The sequence below is a fragment of the Euphorbia lathyris genome, chromosome 4 (assembly GCF_963576675.1).
Source record: "Euphorbia lathyris chromosome 4, ddEupLath1.1, whole genome shotgun sequence".
Lineage (NCBI taxonomy): Eukaryota > Viridiplantae > Streptophyta > Magnoliopsida > Malpighiales > Euphorbiaceae > Euphorbia > Euphorbia lathyris.
This window is the reverse complement of record NC_088913.1, coordinates 30,942,215-30,964,736: the sequence shown is the minus strand read 5'-3', so window position 1 is coordinate 30,964,736 and position 22,522 is coordinate 30,942,215.

Here is a 22,522-nt window from a genome sequence, read left to right as displayed (position 1 = left end):
ATCTTTAATGTATAGTGAGCAGGTGGTGCATCTGTATATGATGGTCTTGTGCTTTGCAGGCCTGCCAAAAAAAAGTGGAAAAAGTGAAAAAAACCAAATAAATTTATAAAAATATAACAGAGAGATCGGAGGAAACAGAATATTGCAGAGCAAACTTTTCCAATTTCCATTAACAATCTGGAATTAATTAGAATAAAGATTTGATAATCCTTTTTTCAGTCAAAGCAAAATTGCAGATATTCGAAACCAAAAGAGATAAAGAAATTGGGGAAGGAAGCAAAAAGTATTACCAAGAACATCTGGAGAAGAAGACATAGGGTGTCGATCAGTAGACTCCATTACTATCTGCATCTTCAGACCACGGAAACTTAAGAGGGAAGCTAAGTGAGAGGAGAGTACGGCAGAATGTAGGTCTTTTTAATGGTAATTTTTCATTGATTAACTATTTAAGTTTTTTTTTAGCTGTAAGTAAAGAGGAAAGTAAGTGATGCCAAGTTATGGTAAGATTTGGTTTACACCTTAATTCATAGGAGAATCATAATTACAAATTATAATTTTCCTATATTACTCTTAACTTTTTATTTTATTTCCATTATTTTCTGCTTAACATAAATATTTTATTGTAAGGATTTCTATATAAATAGTGCCTAGTGGCGAATCCAGGATTTGAGGGAGCGGGGGGCAAAATTCTACGTAAAAAATTTGTAGACAAAAATGTAAAATTGTTCAATTTTTTATGACAATAAATGCAAAATTGTTCAATTTTTGGTGACGAAAAATACAAAATCGTTCAATTGTCATGCATTATTTTCATGATTTTTTTTTATAAAAAACGTAAATTATAATGTTTCCGACTCGTAATCATTCATTTCTGGGATTCTCGGGTTGTTATCGCAAAATGTTAAGAAAGTAAGAGAAGGCCAACATAATGTAAGGTTTTTTTTGTATTAATAATTTTAATTTATTAACTATTTATAAGTTTTTTTGGGGAATTAACTATTTAAGTTTTTTTAAAGGTGTTTTGTTTATTTTATTTATTTTGGGGAAAAAACACCTGATGTGTCTTTTTTTTTTGTTTTCATTGAGCCTTTATTTGATCAAATCAAACCCCTAATCATTTAATTTTTTTTTTTGTAACATGTTAAAAAAACATTATACCTGTTTGGAGAAATGTAGGTGAATAGTGAAATTTCGTCGCAGATGACAGTCACCTACGAATCTCATACAGACACAAATATATCGCAAAACATATCATAGGAGATGGTTTCCGATATAAATTACGTTATGTCGGAGAACTCTCCTACATAAAAATCACCTATACAATGTTTATAGGAGAAATCTCTACTGAACAATGTTGTCCGAAAGGCTTACATATAACTCTTATAGAATGTTATAGAGAATCTCCTACAATTTCTCTTCCATAACTTGATTATAAATTTTTGTTTTTTTTAAATATACAAAATTAAAAATAATGTTCTAAAAATTATTATTAAAAATAATATTTGGACTGAAGGGAACTCAGTATCATGTAGAAAGCTTAAAACTTAAAAGATCTGGACAACTTGGATTTTTCTCATAAAACTGGAGCAGAATAAAAAAAAAAACAAATGGTTTTAAGAAATGATTTTAACACAACTATTTATCCTAAAGATAATGTTCTTGTTTGGTAAAGAGTGTTTTAGGGTAAAATTAGAGGTTTAAATCACTTTTGAAGTTTTGACCAGTCAAACATTCAATAATGGTGTTTGGTAAATAGAGGTTTGAAAGAGCTTATTGAGTTCAAAAACCATAGTTATCAAAACCGGACCGGTTAAAGAACCGGAAAATATAAAGGGTCAAAGGTTAGAGGTTCAATCGGGGTTCAAGCGAAGTTCAACCGGTATTAAAAAAATTATGTGAAAAATAATATTTTATCCATTTTTTAACTTATAAAAATTATGTAAATAAAATTAAAAATATTAAATTTATAAATCCAATCATGAATTAAAAATATAATAAAAATTCAATTTATAAAAAGACTAAAAAATATAAATTACATATTTTTAAAAACTAAATAATTAGTATTATTATTAACATAACATATAAATATAATAAAACAGTTATTGTATAATTTTTTTAAAGTTTTAAATTTTATTTTATAAAATATTTAAATATTAATAAAATATTATGAGTATTGAAATGATAAAATAATGTTTGTATAATATTTATAGAAATATATATAAAAAATATTTCAAATATTTACTTTTTATAATGATTATATATATCTATATTGTTAAGATTAAACACAAGTTAATAAGTGGTCTAGTGGTTAAGCAGTCATTTCTTATTCAATTATCCTATGTTCGAATCCTTGGGAAATCAATTTTTTTTATTGAGTATAAAGTGTAACCCGACCAGCCCGATTAACCGCGACCGGTTCAGACGGGTCATGGTTCAACCGACCGGGTTGAACAGTTCTAGCCGGTTTTCAAGCATTTAAAAACCGAACTACCTCCGGTCCAAAATAATGACCGGTTCCGTTCGAACCGGATCGAACCGACCGGTCCAGTTCGGTTCTCAAAACCATGCCAAAAACTAATTTTGAAAAAGCTAGTTTTAAGAGCATTTTCAATTAGCTTAGTGCTCCATCTCTTTTGAAGGACAATTTTCCCCCTAATTACTACCATTTAATCCAAAATAAAAGCTAGACCATATTCTTATTTGTCATTTTACACAAATATATATTAAAAATCAACTAAGTTTTACCAAACAAGTTTACACAGTCAGCTAGTCAAATCAGCTAACTAAAAAGGTAATCAACTAATATTTTTCACATAGGACTAACAAGAGATAAGGTTCAAAAATACCTCAAACATTTACACCGATGAGCAATTTTATATCTAACGTCTAAAATTGTGTAAATTTAACCCTAACGTTGGTAGTGAAGAACAATTTTATCCTTAACATTAACAAATTGAGAAATAATTCATTAAATTGTCTTATCGGTCATGAATTATGTCATCTATATTTCAGATTTGCATCATTTTATCACTAATTAGTAACAGATAACAAACAAATGAATAGACGTGAAAAAAATATATTATCTTTTATACGAGTTGGAAAAAAAATTCAATTATTTCACCGAATTTATAAATATTAATCTCAAATTCTATTATTAAATCACAAAAAATATGAATTTTTTTTTTATTTTGAACCAACTAATATGTAATTGGTGCAAAATAATGAACAAAATATATGTGTTTTATAATAATGTCTGAAATTGAACCAACTTACCAACGTTATAGATAAAATTTGCTATTGATTGCCAATGTTAAGATTAAAATTACACAATTTTAAATGTTAAAGATAATATTACTCTTAACGATAAACACTACTCATCCCAGATATATAATAAAGCATAACCTTAGGTTGGTTTTCAATTTCTGATTATCTTCAACAGGAGCAAGAATAACCGGGCTCTAGAAAGTGAGTCCTCGGAGGGTGTTTGTTTCAGCTTTTCGGAGGAGCGTTTAGCATTTCACTCCAAACTGCGGGAAATATAGCGTTTGGTTAGGTTTATACAACCGCATCATTTAGCATTTTCTCTGAAAACTGCAGCGTTTTAGAGTTTTTCACAAAAAACTTTTGTTTGGAGCTTTTCATAAACAGCTGTTTGTAGTTATTTGTTATTGACAAAATTATCCTTCTTATTTACACAAAATATGTTTATTCTTTAACATTATTTATATATCTACAACATAATTACCGGAAGAACAAGGTTTTGTTGCGTTCAATAAATTTTTTATATAGATTATTTTTATTAATTTGTGTAACACGTTTTTTTATTTTATAATAGGATAAGGTGCAAAAATACCCTTAAGATTTATAGCTAGGAGCAATTTTACCCTTAATGTCTAAAATGGTGCAATTATACTCCTATGGTTGGCAGCTAAGCGCAATTTTACCCATAGCATTGACAAGTTGGGGCAATTTGAGAAATAATTTATCAAACTGTCTTTTTGGTCATCAATATTGCCATCTACACTTCACATATGAACCATTTTATTATCGTTAGTAACAGATCGCAAACATAAGATTAGACTTGAATTTTTTTTTAAGAAAATAAAAAAAATATATTGTCTTTTGTGCGTGTTGGGCAAAAAAAATTCAAATATTTTGCCAAATTTATAAATATTAATTTTCAATTTTATTACTAATCACAAAATATAATATGAAATCTCTTTTTTAGAACTACTGATATGTAACAATTGGAGTAGAATAAGAAATAAAATATCTATATTTTTGATAACTTGATGAATCCGATTTGATGATCTCCGCCGGAGTTACCTGCAAAACAGAACCGGAGACGGGATCTCCGGGAAAACTCTCTGACGATCTAGTCAGTTCTTTGTATGAAGGTTGGTAATAATAGCATTACGGGGAAAAATGTGAACGTACCTCTTCCCTTTGGGCTTATGGCTTTTTATAAGTGTTCTTAAGTAACCGCCGAGGGCGGTTACTCCTTCCAGGCCACGTTCCGAGGGCGGTTACTCATTTTTAGGCCATGTCCCTTTCGTGGCTTTCGTGGCAACAAACGTGGTATCGTTTGTTCTGAGTGGGAGTTTTGATGCTCCATTTAGGAATTCGGGGCAGTTACTTACTTCACCCGCTTCCTTTATTCGGGCTCTATTCGGGTCCCATCCGATCCTAGACCATGGGTCTAAGTATGGGCTGGGCCCGTGTAATGAATTCGGCCCGGTTTGGCTTCGCGGTTCATCACATGCCTCCCCCTTAGTTTGGCAAGAGCCCTTTAGGGTCTTTTTATAGGGGACTCTTCGTTTTTGTCTGGATATTCAAAATTCAAAAATTGTGAATTTCCTTGTCCATCGTTTCTTTTCCGGCATCGTCGTTTCTTTTCCGGCATCAACCTCTTCGCGTTCATTCTTCTCTGTGTAGTCTTTCATATGTAAGTTTTCCTTTCCACAACTTGTACCTCGCTCGACTCTTTACTTCTGTTCATTTTTCTTCATCAATATGTCGAACCCTGACCTCGACTTCGCACCGTTCGACGAAAATTACGTCCGCGAGGTATCTCATGAGGTCGATGAGATGGTTGATGAAGCTTCAACCAGCTCTCCTGGGTCTGATTCTCATCCCGCCGACTTCCTCCACCTAGCGAATACATCCGATGAGGGTTTAGGTTTTGACCCTAAAAAGTTGATTCCGCCACTTGTCCCAACCCCTCGTTTACTACCGAAGAAGGACAGATCGGGAAGCCTAGTTTGTCAGGAGACAATTGATGACTTGCGGGAGCAGTATTCTTGGCTTCAAGGTCTCGAAGCCCTCATTCCCGGGGAGGATAGAGGACCGGGCGACTACCCAAAGGGGTATTTCACCATTTTCGTCGCCCAGATTATCTGCGGTTTCACGTATCCGCTGGCGGATGAGATTGCCTCCGTCCTTGGCGGCTACAGAATCGCCCCTGGTCAATTGCATCCCAACGGATGGGCCGACTTAACTCTGGACAAATTTCTGGCGGATTGTCTGGAGGTTCCCTTCTCGCTCAAAATTTTCTCCAAGCTTCATCATTTCAAAAGTTCGGCGGGGTATTTCACTTTCATCCGTCAGAGCGGTTACTATGGTTTCGACGAGAAGCTGAACAAGATCCGCGAGTGGGACCGATCTTACTTCTTTATCAAGTTTAATGAAAGGAATCCAAACTTCCTTCGCTGCTGGGGCCGGCCCAATGTAAAGAGTTTGAACTTCGGTTACCCCAGTGAGGAAGAATCCGCTGTTATAAAGTTCTTGAAGAGTACGCCTCCTTTCGTATGGACATATGATCAGGCCTTCCATATGCTAAGGAGCCGAGTAGCGATTACCTACCGCGAGGGAGATCGCGTTGTCTATATCCCTTATCGCGTTTTTGTTCAAGGTATTTTTTTATTTCCAAGTTGATGATTTCTTTTAACCCTTTGCAGGGGTGATCCTTTATCTCAACTCGCTGAAAATCGGGAGGCGAAAGCCCTAGCGAGAAGGAAGAGGCGGATGGCGGGGACCACCTCCGTTGCAGGGGCGAATTCTCCTGGAGGGGCGATTACTTCTATTGAGGCGGCTTCTCCCGTAAGGGCCTCCGTTTCACAAGGTCCAGCTTCTGCTTCCGAGGACCTTCCCTTAACTAGGAAGCGAAAGCATAATGCGGATACAGAGTCTTCTCGTCCCAGAAAGAAAAACACCTCTGTGTCCCTCACTGTTGGCGGCACACCCGTATCCGCCTCGTCCAAAGGAAAGAGCAGTACTCCAATTCACGAGGTATCTCAATCCATTCCCCCCCCTTTTTATGTTGTTAACTTTTCCTCATGAGTTATCTGCTGTTCTCCTGATCTTTCTCCTTATGCATTCGCAGCCGATTCCCGACATCAGCGGGTGGTGGACTAGGACCTTTGGTATGGTCGTGAGCTTTTCTTGTAAGGACATTGTCTCTTCCATATGCAATGTCCTTGGGCGGCTCCCCTCTGCTTCCCGTGTGCGAGAACAAGTACCGCTTCCTACTGCAATGGAGGGCATTGAGAAGCGTGCCATAGAGGTATATTGTTGTTTTGGGGGTAGAGGCTTGTCATTCCCTTTCAAGGATCTTGTGTCCATAGTAATCGCATGTTTCTATTCGCCCTTTTTATTCACGAGCCGTCTTATATGCAGATTATCAATTTCGCGGAGGGCGCTCTCCAAAGGGATGCTGAACGAGCCAAAGAGTTGGAGAACCTTGGTACTGAATTGGCGACTCAGAAGTCGCTTTATGATGATGTCCAAGGGAAGGTAAAGGCTCTTGAAGGCGCTTGTCAGAAGGTTGTGAGCGAGAAGGAGGAAGCTCTCAGATCCCTCCAGGCTAAGTCCGACGAGCTGCAAAAGGTCCTTGATGATCTAAATTCATCCAAGGAGGCTCTGGAGATGCAAAAGAAGAAAGCTGAGGAGATTTTAGCCGAAGATGGTGCTCGCATCTATTGGTATGGGGAGCGAATTCATGCCGCTTATGAGCATGGGCATCCAGATCGAGTACTTAGCCGCCCCAAGGTTCCCATCCCCGAAAAGGATCTAACTGAGAAGTGGGACAAGCTGGAAGCCGAGGATGCTGATATGGATGAGGTGCTCTTCTTAGATTGGCAGAGTTTTCAGAACTCTCCAATTAGCTGCGAGATCCCTACTCAGAACGCGGAAAAAGAGGCACCACAAGACCTTTCTCAGCCTGAGCAAGAGGTACCGCCCTCTGAAGCGGTTACTGATTCGAGGGTTGAGGATTCGCTTGAAGCAGATCCGCCTACTGGAGGAGATGAGGGAGCCGCTGAAGGCGAGGAGGGCCATAGGGGTGAAGGAGAGGAAGCTGTAGCATAGTTTGATTTATATCTGGACTGTTGTATGTAACAAACTGCCCGTATATATATATTTTCTTTTACTTGCCGCTTTACCTATACGTGCGATTGTTGTTTTATTCCTTATTGCCCTTTGTTTTCATACGCGACCCTTGCCTTTTGCCGACTCCATATTTGTATTTCCTCGTAGTTTAGTTTCGTTTCCGCTAGGGTGGCCAGACCCTTTTTGCAATTTTTTGAGTACTCGTTAATTCGCTTAATTTTATGCCTTATCTTATAATTTTTCTTTCGAAAATAATATAATCATAAGGTTTTGCGAGTGATGCGTAATCATGCATCCGCCTTTCTTTAAGAGGCAACACATTTATGTGTTTTTAAGTTTAACCATAAGGTTTTTGCGAGTGATGCGTAATCATGCATCCGCCTTTCTTAATAGGCAACACATTTATGTGTTTTTAAGTTTAACCATAAGGTTTTTGCGCGATTTATCCGCCTTTTGTTTGTAGATAACACACTGAAGTGGTTGTCCTAAAAAGGATCCGTACTCAGACGCTGTATGCAACAATTGAATATCTTTATTGATAAAAGAAAAGACTTTTTGTTACATTGGTATATGAAATGTGTGGGATCAAAGCCTCATTAAAACCTTTTATCAGAAAACCCAGTGGGAAAAAACTCATAAAAGGAAAAAGAGTACTCGTCATTTCCCTGAACTACCCAGCCCGTTTATATAGGCGCAGATTTTCTAGATTCCAGGTGCGCGGGAGCTTTTTTCCGCTCATTTCTTCTATTTCAAAAGTTGATGGTCCCAGCTTCTTGGATACTCTGTATGGTCCGATCCAGTTGACGCCTAATTTGCCTTTGCCATCTCTGGATTGTATTTTATCCGCTTTTTTCAAGACCAAGTCATTCTCGTTGATTATCACTTTTCGCACCCTTCTGTCATGATATTTCTTGACCCTATTGCGGTATACTGCCATTTGCATGTAAGCTTTTTCTCTTCGTTCTTCAACAGAATCCAATGCATCTCTAATGTTGATAGGATTTTGTGTGTCGCAATAATAAATTATTCGATCTGTAGGCGACTTGATTTCAACAGGTAGGACTGCTTCGGCTCCATAAACAGGCGAGAAAGGTGTTTCGCCAGTTGCTGCTTTTACAGAAGTTCTGTATGCCCATAACATATGGGGTATCTCATCCGCCCAACCTGTTTTTTTATCGCCTAGCCGCTTCTTGATCCCTTGAATCATGGCCCTGTTGGTAACCTCTGTCATACCATTCGATTGGGGATGGTTTACGGAAGAAAAATGATTCTTGATCCCCATGCTTTCGCAGTATGCTTTGAACTTGACACAGTTGAACTGGGTGTCGTTGTCAGTTATAAGCTTTTGCGGGATTCCAAATCGCATGATAATGTTCTCTCGTAAGAACTCGATCATTCGTTCAGGTGTTTGAGCGGTTACTGCCTCCGCTTCTACCCATTTGCTGAAGTGGTCAAATACGACTACCAAGTACTTCCTTTTCTTTGTCGTTTCTGGGAATGGACCCACTATATCGATTCCCCATGTTGCGAATGGCCATGCCGTCATTATAGAGATTTGTTCGGCTCCGGGAACGTGCTTTTCATTCGCATGGATTTGACAGCTATGACATTCCGCTACCATCTTCTAGGAATCCTCCATCACCTTTGGCCAATAGTATCCCATTAGCTTGACTTTTCTTACCAACGCCGCGGATGCTTCATGTGCGCCGTACATTCCTTCATGGAGTTCTCGCAGTACGTAGTCTCCTTCATTGCGGCTAACACATTTCAACCATGGACATGTATATGATTTTCGATACAAAGTTCCATCTCGAATTGAGTATCTCGCTGATTGTCCAATTAGCTTTCTGGCTAGGCTTTTGTCATCCGGCAAATCTCCCTGCTCCAGATATTGGCGGATGGGTATCCGCCAATCTTCATCATCTTCCAGCTCTTCAATGACCATAATCTGATCGACTTCAAATGCCGGTGCGGATCTTATCTCCAAATTGCATGCTTTTTGATTCCATGGTTCTCTACTCGCCGCTGCTTTTGCCAGTTCATCAGCCTTTGTGTTTTGGCCTCTTGGAACATGCACCATTTCCCAGATGAATCCCTTGTGTGTTAACTCCTGCGTCAATCTGCCTACTACCTGATGGTATTTGACCAGATCTTCTTGTTTCACCAGATAGTTTTTTGTGATCTGATTTATCATGAGTTTAGAATCGCTGTAGATCACCACTCTTTCTGGCGTAAGTTCATTAAGCAGCTTCAATCCGCATATCATTGCTTCATACTCTGCGGCATTATTGGTAGTTTCGAATGTTAACTTTGCCGCATAGTACAGGCGAATAACCTCCGGACCTTTGATGATGACTCCTAGTCCAGCTCCATCCGTGGATAATGCCCCATTGTGAACATGCTCCACTCTTCTTTTTGTGCCTTTGGACGTTCATCTTCATCCCACATGAATTCGTTCACGAAATCGGCAAGTACTTGACCCTTTAGTGCTGGTCTTCCTTCGTAGCGAATATCGAATTCCCCCAGGCGAATTGACCATTCCATTAATCGGCCGGATGCGTCAGGTTTCTACAGTACCTTCCGCATTGGAATTCCGGTTCTCACAATGATAGTATGCGCCTGAAAGTATGGTTTTAGCCTAGCCGTCGTGGTTATCACCGTGAGAGCCATTTTGTCCAACTTCGAATACCGAAGTTCTGCATCCTTCAAGACTTTGCTAACATAGTACACTGGATATTGTTGGCCCTCTTCTTCTCGCACCATCACAGTGCATATCGCCATACTGGTGACGGATACATAAAGAAATAAATCTTCTCCATCCTCCGGCCTGCTCATTAGGGGCGGATAGCATAGCAGTCGCTTTATCCCTTCGAATGCTTCTTGGCAATCCGCCGTCCATTCAAAGGACTTAGACTTTTTGATGGCGTTGTAAAAAGGTAGACATCTCCTAGCTGAGCATGATATGAATCGCCCTAATGCCACCAGCCGCCCGTTCAGTCTCAATACTTCCCTTATGTTCCTCGGTGTCTTCATCTCCATTACCGCTTTAACTTTCTCGGGATGTGCCTCAACTCCTTTGCCACTAACAATGAAACCCAGGAATTTTCCTGCTCTTGCGCCAAATGTGCATTTCTCTGGATTCCATTTGAGGCCATATTTGATTAGCACTTCCAGGATTTCCTTAATGTCCTTCGGGTGGTTCTGCATCTTCTTGCTTTTAATGATCATGTCATCCACATAGATCGAGAAGTTCTCGCCCGATTTGTCTGAAAATATTTTGTTCATCATTCGTTGATATGTTGCTCCCGCATTTTTCAGTCCAAAGGGCATCACCTTGAAGCAATAAGTTGCCTGATGAGTTATGAATGATGTATTGATTTCATCCGCCTTCTCCATGGGTATCTGGTGGTAGCTGGATTTCACATCGGTGAACGATAAAGCCTCAAATCCTGCAGTTCCATCTACTAATATATCAATGTTAGGCAGCGGATACATATCCTTCGGACATGCTTTATTCAGATCTTTGAAGTCGACGCACATTCTGTACGTTCCATTTGGCTTTTTGACTAGCACCACATTGGTTAGCCACTCCGGATACGTGACTTCTCGAATCGCATCCGATTTTAGCAAATCTGCCACTGCTTTTTCAACCGCCTTCTGCCGCTCTGGAGCGTGTCCTCTCTTTTTCTGTCGCACTGGGGTTGCACCTTTGTCCACATTCAACCGATGGGTTGCTATATCTGGACTTATTCCTTTCAGCACTTCATTCGGAGCGGCCAATGCCGACTCGCATTGGATCAACACCTCAGTAATGGCTTTCTTCGTTTCCTCGGGGAGTCCTGCCGCTATTCGTACATTCTTGTCATTTGAGATGGCGAATAGTTCTGTTTCTCCTAATGCTTCTGCCGGCAACTTCTCATCAACTTTATCATCTTCATCTGGCTTTGGTTCAAGTGACAATGTATAGGCTTGTTGAGACACAAGTTGATCTCCTTCAACTATGACTCGCCCTTGGTGTGTTGGCAAATGCAATGTCAAATGCTTCATTGAGATGAGCGACTCCGTTTCCGATAGGAACGGACGCCCTAGAATTATGTTGTAGGCCAACGGGAGATCAACAATTGCGAATTCTAGATCACCTCGCCATTTTAGATTCTTATCGCCCATTTCTGCTTCCAACACCACCTGTCCACTTGTTTGAGATGATTGACCCCCAAAACCAGTTACATCCATGAATGTATGTTCCACTCGCTCGTCATTAATTCCCAACTTGTTGAATGCAGTCCGAGTAATAACATTACAAGAACTTCCGGTATCAATAAGGACCCGCTTAACGTCCCATCCTTCTATGGCCATCGTAATCACCAAGGCATCCGCATGCGGCTCCGTGATTCGCGCAAATGAGTAATTGAGGGCATCCCCCCTATGCGTGTTGCTTTTTCGCTGTTCACGGCGAGCCCTTTTTGTTGGTGGCTCATAGATCCCGCCAGCTATCACGTTTATCACCGCTTTCTTCTGTTTCTTTTCGGGCCTTGCTTCTCCCTCATGCAGGAGCGTTGTTTTCTCATCAATCGTTTCTTTTCTTACGAATTGGCTTAGCTTGCCCCTCTCAATCAGCTTTTCTATTTCCTTCTTCAGTTCATAGCAATCGTTCGTGTCATGGCCGTTCAATCTGTGGAACCTGCAATATTTGTTAGGATATCACCCCAAACTAGTTCGGCCTTTCGCCTCGGGGAACCGCACATCCTTCTTCAGGGGGTTCTTTTCGATCCAAAGTAACACCTCCTGGCGAGTCGTATTCAATGGTGTTTGATATCCTCCCCCTTGAAAGGAGTGATCGCTTCTGCGAACAAAATTACCATTGGACTGGGTCAGGCGCCGATTGTCCGAAGTGGATCTAGCAGCATCTCTCTCTCTCCGGGTTTGAGCTCTATGTTCTCTGTTGACATCGTCCACTTCCATGAATTCCTTTGCTATCTTCATGAGTTCGGCCACTGTGCGCGGCTTGTTACGGATGATTTCCTCCCGCATGCTCCAATCCGTGGTTCCATCCGCCATGATGTTGCGAATGCTCACGATATCCGGGTTCTGAAACCGCACCAGAATATGTTTGAATGCGACAACAAATTCCCTTAGGGAATTATAGTTCCTCTATTTGATCTCCTTCAGCTGCCTATCGGTCACATCCGCTGCTTTACAGCCCACGAACTTTGCACAGAAATCACGACTGTATTGATTCCAGTTGTGAATAGATTCAGCAGGTAAAGACCGAAACCAATCAGATGCCACTCCGCCCAAAGTGGTCGAGAATAATCTGCAAATTATGCTTTCACTCGCTCCGGCAACATCCATTAATTCTCTGTAGTTCCTGACATGAGCCTCAGGATCAGAATTTGGATCCCCACAGTATTTAGGTATCGCCGGCGCCTTTATCCTGTGATCTGGTATAAATTCCCGCAACGACGGAGCAAAAGGCGAATCACTCTGCACCTCTGCTCTCGCCTTAGGCGTGTACCCCATTCGCTCCATCATGTTCCGTAGTTGATCTTCCAACTCAGGATGGGGTATTCGCCGAATCTCCTCCATCTGCTGCTGGTGAACTCTAGGTGACATCCACCCGCCAATTGATGTTGAGATTTGTTCTCGCCGTGGTTCTAGCCGCCGTCCGGTTATAGGATCAAAGTTCCAAGTGTGCCCCTGCCCAGACGTATTCGCCCCAGACGTCATTAACTCTGAATGCCCGCAAACCAAAGGCTCCGTGTGTTGTAGTGGAAGGATTCCTGGTATTCCCGACGTCGGTTGGGATGTTTGCCAGGTCGGATGGATCGTCATACTAGGATCGTGATACGAGTAGTTGCCTGGGTGGCTGTGTGGGTTCATGCGACTACTCTGACCTATCTGATTTGGCTCTCGAGATGGCTGCGGAAGCGCAGATATGGTGGCAGTAGTCGATGGTTGTGTGGAGATGACAACAGGTTGTTGAGGAGCAGCCGCCACGGCGTTATTGTGATCAGCGATTGTGGTTAGTAAACCAATCATCCGATCCCCCGTCGCTTGGCTCATATTTGAAGCCAAGACTTGTCCTGCCATTTGGACGAAATCGCTATTAGACATCTCCATCTCAGTTTGCACTTGGACTTCCAATAATGGACTCAATTGTCCCGAAGGGTTCGTCGAGCTAGGCACCACAGGTTGTGTACTCGCAGGCTGCGAATTCGCAGTCCGTGGACCCTTTGAGTTCATACTAGTTGATCTGGTTGTAACGCCGGTCGTTCGTGATGGTTCTGACATGTTCTTTGTGTACCTTTAACCAAATGTTGGTAAAAAAAGGTACACGTTCACCGCACCAATGATAACTTGCTGAATCCGATTTGATGATCTCCGTCGGAGTTACCTGCAAAACAGAACCGGAGACGGGATCTCCGGGAAAACTCTCCGACGATCTAGTCAGTTCTTTGTATGAAGGTTGGTAATAATAGCATTACGGGGAAAAATGTGAACGTACCTCTCCCCTTTGGCCTTATGGTTTTTTATAAGTGTTCTTAAGTAACCGTCGAGGGCGGTTACTCCTTCCAGGCCACGTTCCGAGGGCGGTTACTCCTTTTTAGGCCATGTCCCTTTCGTGGCTTTCGTGGCAACAAACGTGGTATCGTTTGTTCTGAGCGGGAGTTTTGATGCTCCATTTAGGAATTCGGGGCAGTTACTTACTTCACCCGCTTCCTCTATTCGGGCTCTATTCGGGTCCCATCCGATCCTAGACCATGGGTCTAAGTATGGACTGGGCCCGTGTAATGAATTCGGCTCGGTTTGGCTTCACGGTTTATCAATTTTCTAATAATATCTCAAATTGACCCAACTAGCCAATGTTAGAGGTAAAATTGTTCTTAGTTGACAGCATTATTGGTAAAATTGCACCATTTTAGACGTTAAGAGTAAAATTATTCCTAATTGAAAACGTTATGAGTATTTTTTTCACATTTTCCCTTTTATAATTTCTTTTTTAATTAATTTAAAACATGTCCATATTAGATATTTTAAATCTGAACAACAACATTTCAATATATTTTTACCAAACACTAGTAATTAAACAGCTAATAACAAACAGCTAATAGTAACCGATAACAGCTTACTGCAACTGCAAACAGCTAATACTAACCGTAACAGCTATTAGTTAACAACTGAACCAAATAGCCCCTAATCTATATTCTACGTGATCAAGGCTCTACCATGTTAGGGAAGAATTTGGTCCAAAACAAAAGCTACCAAACAAAACACAACTTTGAGGCAACTATTGTACATTAATTGTGTCGCAATGCAAATCTATCAATTAAATATATAATAGGTTTACTTTTTGTGGCACAGATCCGTTGATTTGTAGTGGAAAAAAACTGTGATTCCATATTACCGATCGAGATAAAAGCTATACTAAAGAAGCAATCTTCGTAGGTTCACGAACTAAGAACACACCGAGACTCTAAGAAGGCTGCGACTATATGAGAGATGAGATAATTCACTATATTGTTTGGTTGAACATTTAATTTCCTGCCTTTCTATATTTTTTAGTATGATTAGCTTCCTTTAACTAGCTAACTAGACAAAACTCGGGTAAATTACATCTATGGTCATTGAACTTTACCCATTTTCATATTATGGTCACTGAACTTCATTTCTTTCCGATATGGCCACTGAACTTTACACTTTTTAACACCGGTGGCCACTTAACGTCTCAAAACGACCGTTGACGGCTAAAAATAAAAAATCCAAAGCGTTAATGATATTCTAAAGAACTTTAATTCTTGAAAATTTTCGTTTTAAGGTCATTTGGGTGTTATTTGGTTAGGAGAGAGAAAATGAATTTTTAGAGAGAGAAAGCTCCAAAAAATCTGATTTTCGAAAATAAAAAATGTGGTTTCATGGTAAATGTCGTTCTGAACAACTTTAATTCTTGAATATTTTCATTTTGAGGTCATTAACGATCGTTAACGGTGATTTTGAGAAATTAGTTAAAATTGAGTGGTCACCGGTGTTAAAAAGTGTAAAGTTCAATGGCCATACCGGGAAAAAATGAAGTTCAGTGGCCATAATGTGAAAATTGATAAAGTTCAGTGGCCATGGGTGTAATTTACCCGACAAAACTCTAACCTACATAAGATTGCGTATGGTCTTAATAGATCGCCTTTGGGCCAAGACCCATTCGGCCCATTAATTTCTACATATTCTAAACTGAGGTTTTTTGTGCTGTGTGCAGCTAGCCGTTGGATTAAAAATTGGGTAAATTTTAACATTGTGGCCATTGAATTTCAAATTTTAACGGTATGACAATTGAACTTTACCGTTTTTAATACCGGTGGCCACTCAATTTTAACTAACTCCTCGAAGTGATGACCTCAAAATGAAAATATTCAAAAATTAACATTATCCAGAACGACATTTACCATGAAACAACATTTTTTATTTTCCAAAATCACATTTTTTAGAGCTTTCTCTCTAAAATCTCACTCTCTCTCCTAACAAAACACCACCTAAATGCCCCTAAAACAAAAAATTTCAAGAATTAAAGTAATTAGAATATCATTACTCGTTGGATTTTTATTTTTAGACCCTCAACAGTCGTTTTGAGACATTAAGTGGCCACCGATGTTAAAAAGTGTAAAGTTCAATGGCTATACTGTTAAGAATTGAAATTCAATAGCGATAATGTTTAATAGGTAAAGTTTAGTCGCCATGGGTGTAAGAATTCAACCGCTTGGGGCTGTCGAAGTTTCATGTTGTTAAAGATAGTTTGATCATTGAAGCTAAAACTCCTCTCTGTTTCTCAACATTTAATCTCCTCAAAATATGCAGCAATATTATGGACATTTTCTTTTGGATATTAGTTGGTGTTTTTACTTTCTGTGATACTTTTTGGTGCAAGGATACTTGGTTTTTTATAATGAGAAATCTTATTATGATTGTATCTTATTGAGTTTTCGCAAAGAAAATGTAACAATGTTTTAATATTTTTTTTTTCTTTTATAAAAAAAAGATTATCAGATCCCTAATCATTTTGATTTTGGTGTATTGAACTTTTTATCTTTCATTTCAATACATAAGTCCTTACTTTCAAAAAAAAAATACACGAGCCCTTTAACTTTTTTTTTTTTTATTTGTGGTCACATTAAGTTTGTTATACTAGAAAAGTCAATTTTTAAACATAGTGATGCGGGGCATCTCCTTTAAGGATCAAGTCCGGGCGAGGAAAGTCAGAGGAGGAACGAAACACGAACGATCACGCGACAAAAGGAGCAAAACAGTCCCACACGGCGTGCCAATCCTTCCACACGCCGTGTGAAGTATGATCTGATCCGGGGAGAGTTGGTACAAAAGAAATTTCGCGCACGCAGTCAGAAACTGATCCAGATATCGTGTGGGTTAAGTGACACGCCGTGTGGGGTTGCTCCTGTCCAAAAAAGATGAGTTCGGAGCTGGGCGAAGTGGCTTCACATTTGGCGATAATGTGATTCTTTCAGCGACGGAATGCTAATATTTAGCGACGACAAATCAGCTTTTCAGACAACATGAAAAAAGACACACAAGGTTAGGGGACAATAAGACCAAGGGTGCCACAATTACTTACACCCTTTAATTACAACTATGCCATTTAACCTTATTGTTTGTACTTTTGATTCAATTTCCTAAATGCTATTTTGGCATTTCCTTCGTACTCTACCTTTTATCCCTTTTTATTAATTGTAACCCTAGTTAGTCTTTTTAGTCTGTTACAGTTCTTTTTGTTGAGCTATATAAGCTCATTAATTGATTTGTTAGGATATTCAATTTTTATCAAATATAATTTCTATCTTCTTCATTGAAACTTTGTTAATATTTCTAACCTTCAATAATGGGGGAATCTATGATTTTCCTACAGATTTAGACAGTAAACCCGGGGTTCACTTCTTCTAGTTTAACTAGAGAAGAACATCTTTGTTAGTTACGATTAAAACTAACACGTCCCGAAACCGATCTGTAACACATAGTGTTATGTATTTGAAAATTCCATTTTTAATAGTTTTAAATATTTTTTTATATGTGATATGGTTTTAGAGAAACTGTGAAAATTTATTCTGAAATATAAAAATATAATTTCAAAAACAAATGAAAGGAGTAACTCTCATTAACTGAGCTGATTAATTTGGCGAACATAGACTTAGTATCCGTTTGATTCAATTTTTCGGAGTTACTTTTTACGGAGATAAAAAGTGTTTGGTAAAATTTTAAAACATATGCTTTCAGCAGAAAAATCAACTATATATTTACTGCTAACAGCAACAACAAACATGAACATATGAATAAAATGAGCCCTTAATATGATAAAAAGAAATAGACAAAGATCCGTTTAGTTTACTTGCTGTTTGCTTTTGGAAAAAGCTGATTTTCAACTATATAAGGCAAGCAAGAAATGTCTAACCAAACGCATAAAGCTCATTCATTTTATAGTAAAAAGACAAATAGGAGGAGAAAAAGAAACACCCTCTTAATTAATGTATTTAAATGAAAGATAAAAAACACAATGCACTAAAATTGAAATGATGGGTTTTAGGATGTTTTTAGTCATTTTTTACGTCATTCATTTTTTTTACGTCATTCATTTTTTAAATAAAGTAATGTGGATCTAATTTATTTTCAGTTTCGGGATATAGTCGAAGCACCATCGAATTAGGGGCGTACATATATGACGTGAGCGACACGAATACCACATCGAAATGAGGTCCTTTGACGGGTCTACTTTACTATAATATCAAAAACTTATTTTATTGTTGAAACCTAATGTTTCACATCATTTGATCTTAGGTCCATTAAGCAAAAAACGAACAAGTTCAATCATTTTGCCAATTTTTAATTAAAAAAATTCCCTAGGTTGAATACAGAGTTAATTTCATCAAACCGGATTTTATTTTATTTTAAATGATAAAAACAACCTTTTTTAATAAATAGCCAAAAAACCTGGTGTTGCACCGTTTCAACCCCGGTTCGTGTCAGTTTATTGAGGATTCAACAAACCAACTTAGCTCGGACAGGACTTCTTGCTAGTTCTCGGTTCAACCGGCCAAACTAAATAATTATTAAGCATACTTTTAGGGAGAAAAAATTATTAAGTATACTTTTAGGAGAAAAAAAAAAGTGTTCTTAGGATGAAAGATTATGGTTTTTATTCTAGCATTAATGTAAAGTAAAACACTTAAATGTTAGACTATAAAAAGCTAAACCTAACAAGCTCTTGTATACTTGAACACATCCATACTCAGAAAAACCATCAATAATAAAAAAGAAAATGTCAAATTACATCGAAAAACCATCTTTAATCCAAAAGAAAACGTACATTTCAGGAGATCAAATCAAATCTTGAGAGACAGAGAGTTGTGTTATTTTAACTTCAATAACCAAAGAATCATTCACTAAGAATCCTTTTGATGCATCATCCAGTTCTTCCAGCACCATGAAACATTGAAACCCCCAACTGTCCCACTTTTCAAACCAACCACTATCTGTACACAATAAGAAACACAGTTTGATCATTCAGGATCCAGATGAACGCTACTAATACTAATACAATATGTAAAATTGAAGTTTACCTTCAACCTCGTGATGGATCCCGTTGATCTGATCTTTTACCAGCAACTTATATTCAACATAAACTTGACTTTTACCAGGATTGGCATCTAAACCGTAATTGAAGGACAGGTAACGGTCCTTTTCTTCTAAACATAAGTACAAGGACAGACAACGGTCCTTTTCCTCTAATTCACCTCTAGGATACAGCAGCAAATTCCTGATAATTAATTTCATTTCAGCCATTAGATTTCATACAATTTAAATGAATTTAGATATTAAAAATTCAATTGTATACTTACCATTTACGTCCAGCAACAGTAAATACTTCACTGTAATACTCTATATTTCCCAATTTTGAGAAGTTGTCAATCTTCCAAGTAAAGGTTCCATCTGGAGGATTCTTTATAAGAGAAAACTCATCCGCTTTAACTGTACTTTTAATAACATGAACCTCCACACCAAAAAGACAGCAATCATCATCCACATATCCGCTGGCTGGGTCATTCAACTTGGCAAGTGGAAGCAGTTTATCGAAACCATGTTCGGTTCTTAAAATATTGTAACGCTTGATTTTCGCATCTGCATTATTTAAGTAATTAATCCAACCAATCATTTCTACCTAATTAGAAGATGAAAAAAGATTAATTAAGAATTATTTTACCTTGGATTGTCAAGTAATTATCTCGAATATGATCGTAAATGAAAAAGCTGACAAGCACATTAATATTGCATCCACTAGAAACTGTTCTTTTATCCGTTGATGCCAAATACAGAGAAATGTGACCTTTCCCGTTTCTTTTCGCATTTCCGTTAGGGTACAGAACCAGTTTCCTAACAGGTTAAAACATGCATCTATCAGTAATTAACTTATTCATATATATATAAATCAGTAATTAATTGATTTTACCATTTGTAATGAGCAGCTTCAAATTCATCAGACATGTACTTGCCATCTCCAGTTTCTTTGAGAATTTCTGACAATTGGGAGAAAGATTTGATTTTTAAAATGTAGTCAGCAGGTGGAGTGTCTCTCTTTGATCGTTTGATTTCTGTGTGAAAAATGACAAGCAAACAGAAAACAAATTAAAGAAATTTCTGTGTGAAAATGCCAAACGAATTTCTGAGAGTATGTCATTTAAGTACCATTTGATTCCATTTGCTTTTTTATAAAACAATTCAGAAAACAATACACTTTAGGTTTAGCAACATCACCTATAAGGTTTCATATATATGTATATATATACATAGCAAGGACAAGTAAACGTATGAAGGCGTTTCATGCGGATTCTTAGCCAATTAATTAATATATAATTAATCATAGCATGGAATACCTGCTTAACACATCTTGTGAATCTTTGACTCTCTCTCTCCAGTGAGATGGTTCAAACTCGCATTAAGGTCCCTTTTGACAATTAGTAAAATTGTTTGGTAAAATTTGATCTGATGGCTAATAGTTATTTATATAAAATGATAAATAAGGATATGATAAAAAGAGATTGAGTAATAAGCTAATTAAAATGAGCTTTTTGGACGCAATAAGTTTTTAAGCATTTCTTCACCAAACACCACTATTAGATGGTTGACTAGTCAAAATCTTTAAAGTGTTTCAAACCTCTAATTTTACTCCAAAAACCTTTTTAGCAAACATGATCAAAACCAAAAAAAAAAAAATCAAATTAAAGATTGGTTTGAATGGTTAATAATTTTATATTCTTAAACTAGATATTTTTTGTTCAGTTTTAATATATGCCAAAAAAAAAAAAGGTTTAATTGGGAGAGACTTTTTATCAAACCGATTAACTATATAATTTTGGATCGTCTGGACCTCATTTTTCTTCTTCTATCAATCAATTTTAATTTTTATAAAATCTACTACCTCCCATTTTTATTATATAAGTATCATTTAAATTTTTTCATCGAAACAAATAAACTTTTAAGTAAGAAAACTCTTTTTCTTTCTAAATATTGTACATAATTAGAATTTTTGACATTAATGCTAACACTCTCTCTTACAATGAATAACAGAAAACTTGTGAATTTTTATATATTAGTGTTAAATCCACTTGATTGACACAGAAACAATATTTCTTATTGACTACTATCAGTAAGAAAAATAACACTGGCTAGGTTCCGCAGCGTTACCAATAGAGGTTGAACCCAAAATCTCTTCTAGAGGTTGAACCCAAAATCTCTTCTAAGAGCATGTTACGAATTGTAAAAATTATAGAAACTATGATGTGAAATAGACATTTGATAAGAAAATGTTACATCAACTATTGTAATAATAATAGAAAAATCTTAAAACCCTTTCATTAAAATAATATTAATGTTTTTCTTAAAAAAAAAATATTAATGTTCATTCCCACTATCGGTTACAAAAGTCTTACAACCTTTTAATTCACATATTTGCCCGTTACAAAAAAAAAAATTACTTTAACACCTTTTATTCTCATATTTATCGGTTATAAAAAAACTTTAAACCATTTTATTCTCATATTTGTTATATGACTTAAAACTCCTTGATTAAAAAAAGATTAATGTCCATCCCCTCCATTGTCGGTTAAAAAAAACGTAAAACCCTTTGATTCATATATATGTCGGTTACAAAAAAAAAATTTAAAACCTTTTGATTCTTTTATATGTTAAAAATAAAATACTATGAATTATTTTCTGAGTTTTCTTGAGATTCAACAATCTTCTCTCAATCATCCTTGCATATAAAATTAACATTCTTAAAACCAATTTGATATGGTTAATGTCGTAAATTTTTTTTTTAAACAAATGCTTCAATATGGACTATTAGGAATGTGAGTCATAAATTCAGCGTGCTTAAAAAGCTTTAGAATACAATAATACTTTTTTCGATATTTATAAAATGAAAAAACAATTTATTTATCCAGAGAAAATGTTTAACCTATCCTATTTTCATGAGAAATTTTACGGTATGTCAGGCATACCACCTCAACAGTATGAGGTGGTATGCCTGGCCAGTAAAATAAAAACATATGTCCTAATAAAGTAAGCAATGTGTTAATTTAACCTAAAATTAATGATGTTGCTTCTCTTTCCTTCTTTTTACCAATGTAACCCTTCTTTCTGCGACTAGCTTTTTCTAATTTTTCTTCCTTCTCATTGGCCGGCGCTGTTCTCCTCCAATAACTGCCATTACTGATTTGTTTTATTAAAATAATATGAAGATTTTTTCCGAGTTCCATTAATGGAGTGCTTGTCTTTTTGAGAGGTTCATGAACATAATTGCTTTCTGAAATCAAAATTCATTCTAAAATATTTTTTTTCAATTTAACCATTTCAGCTTTTCATAGATTGCAACTAATTTGGTTTTTCATATAATCATAGTTAGTATAGTATGTTTATGGGGCTTATGAATATGATAATTTAAGAGCAATAATTACTGCAATTCCATTCAATAGTTTTTCATCTCTTTCTTGTGTTCCTCAATAAAGATCTAATTTCAACTTATTATAAACATTTTCTGGCAGTGAAGACTGAAAAATGGTGGTGGTGGTTGCCGGTGGAAAAAAAT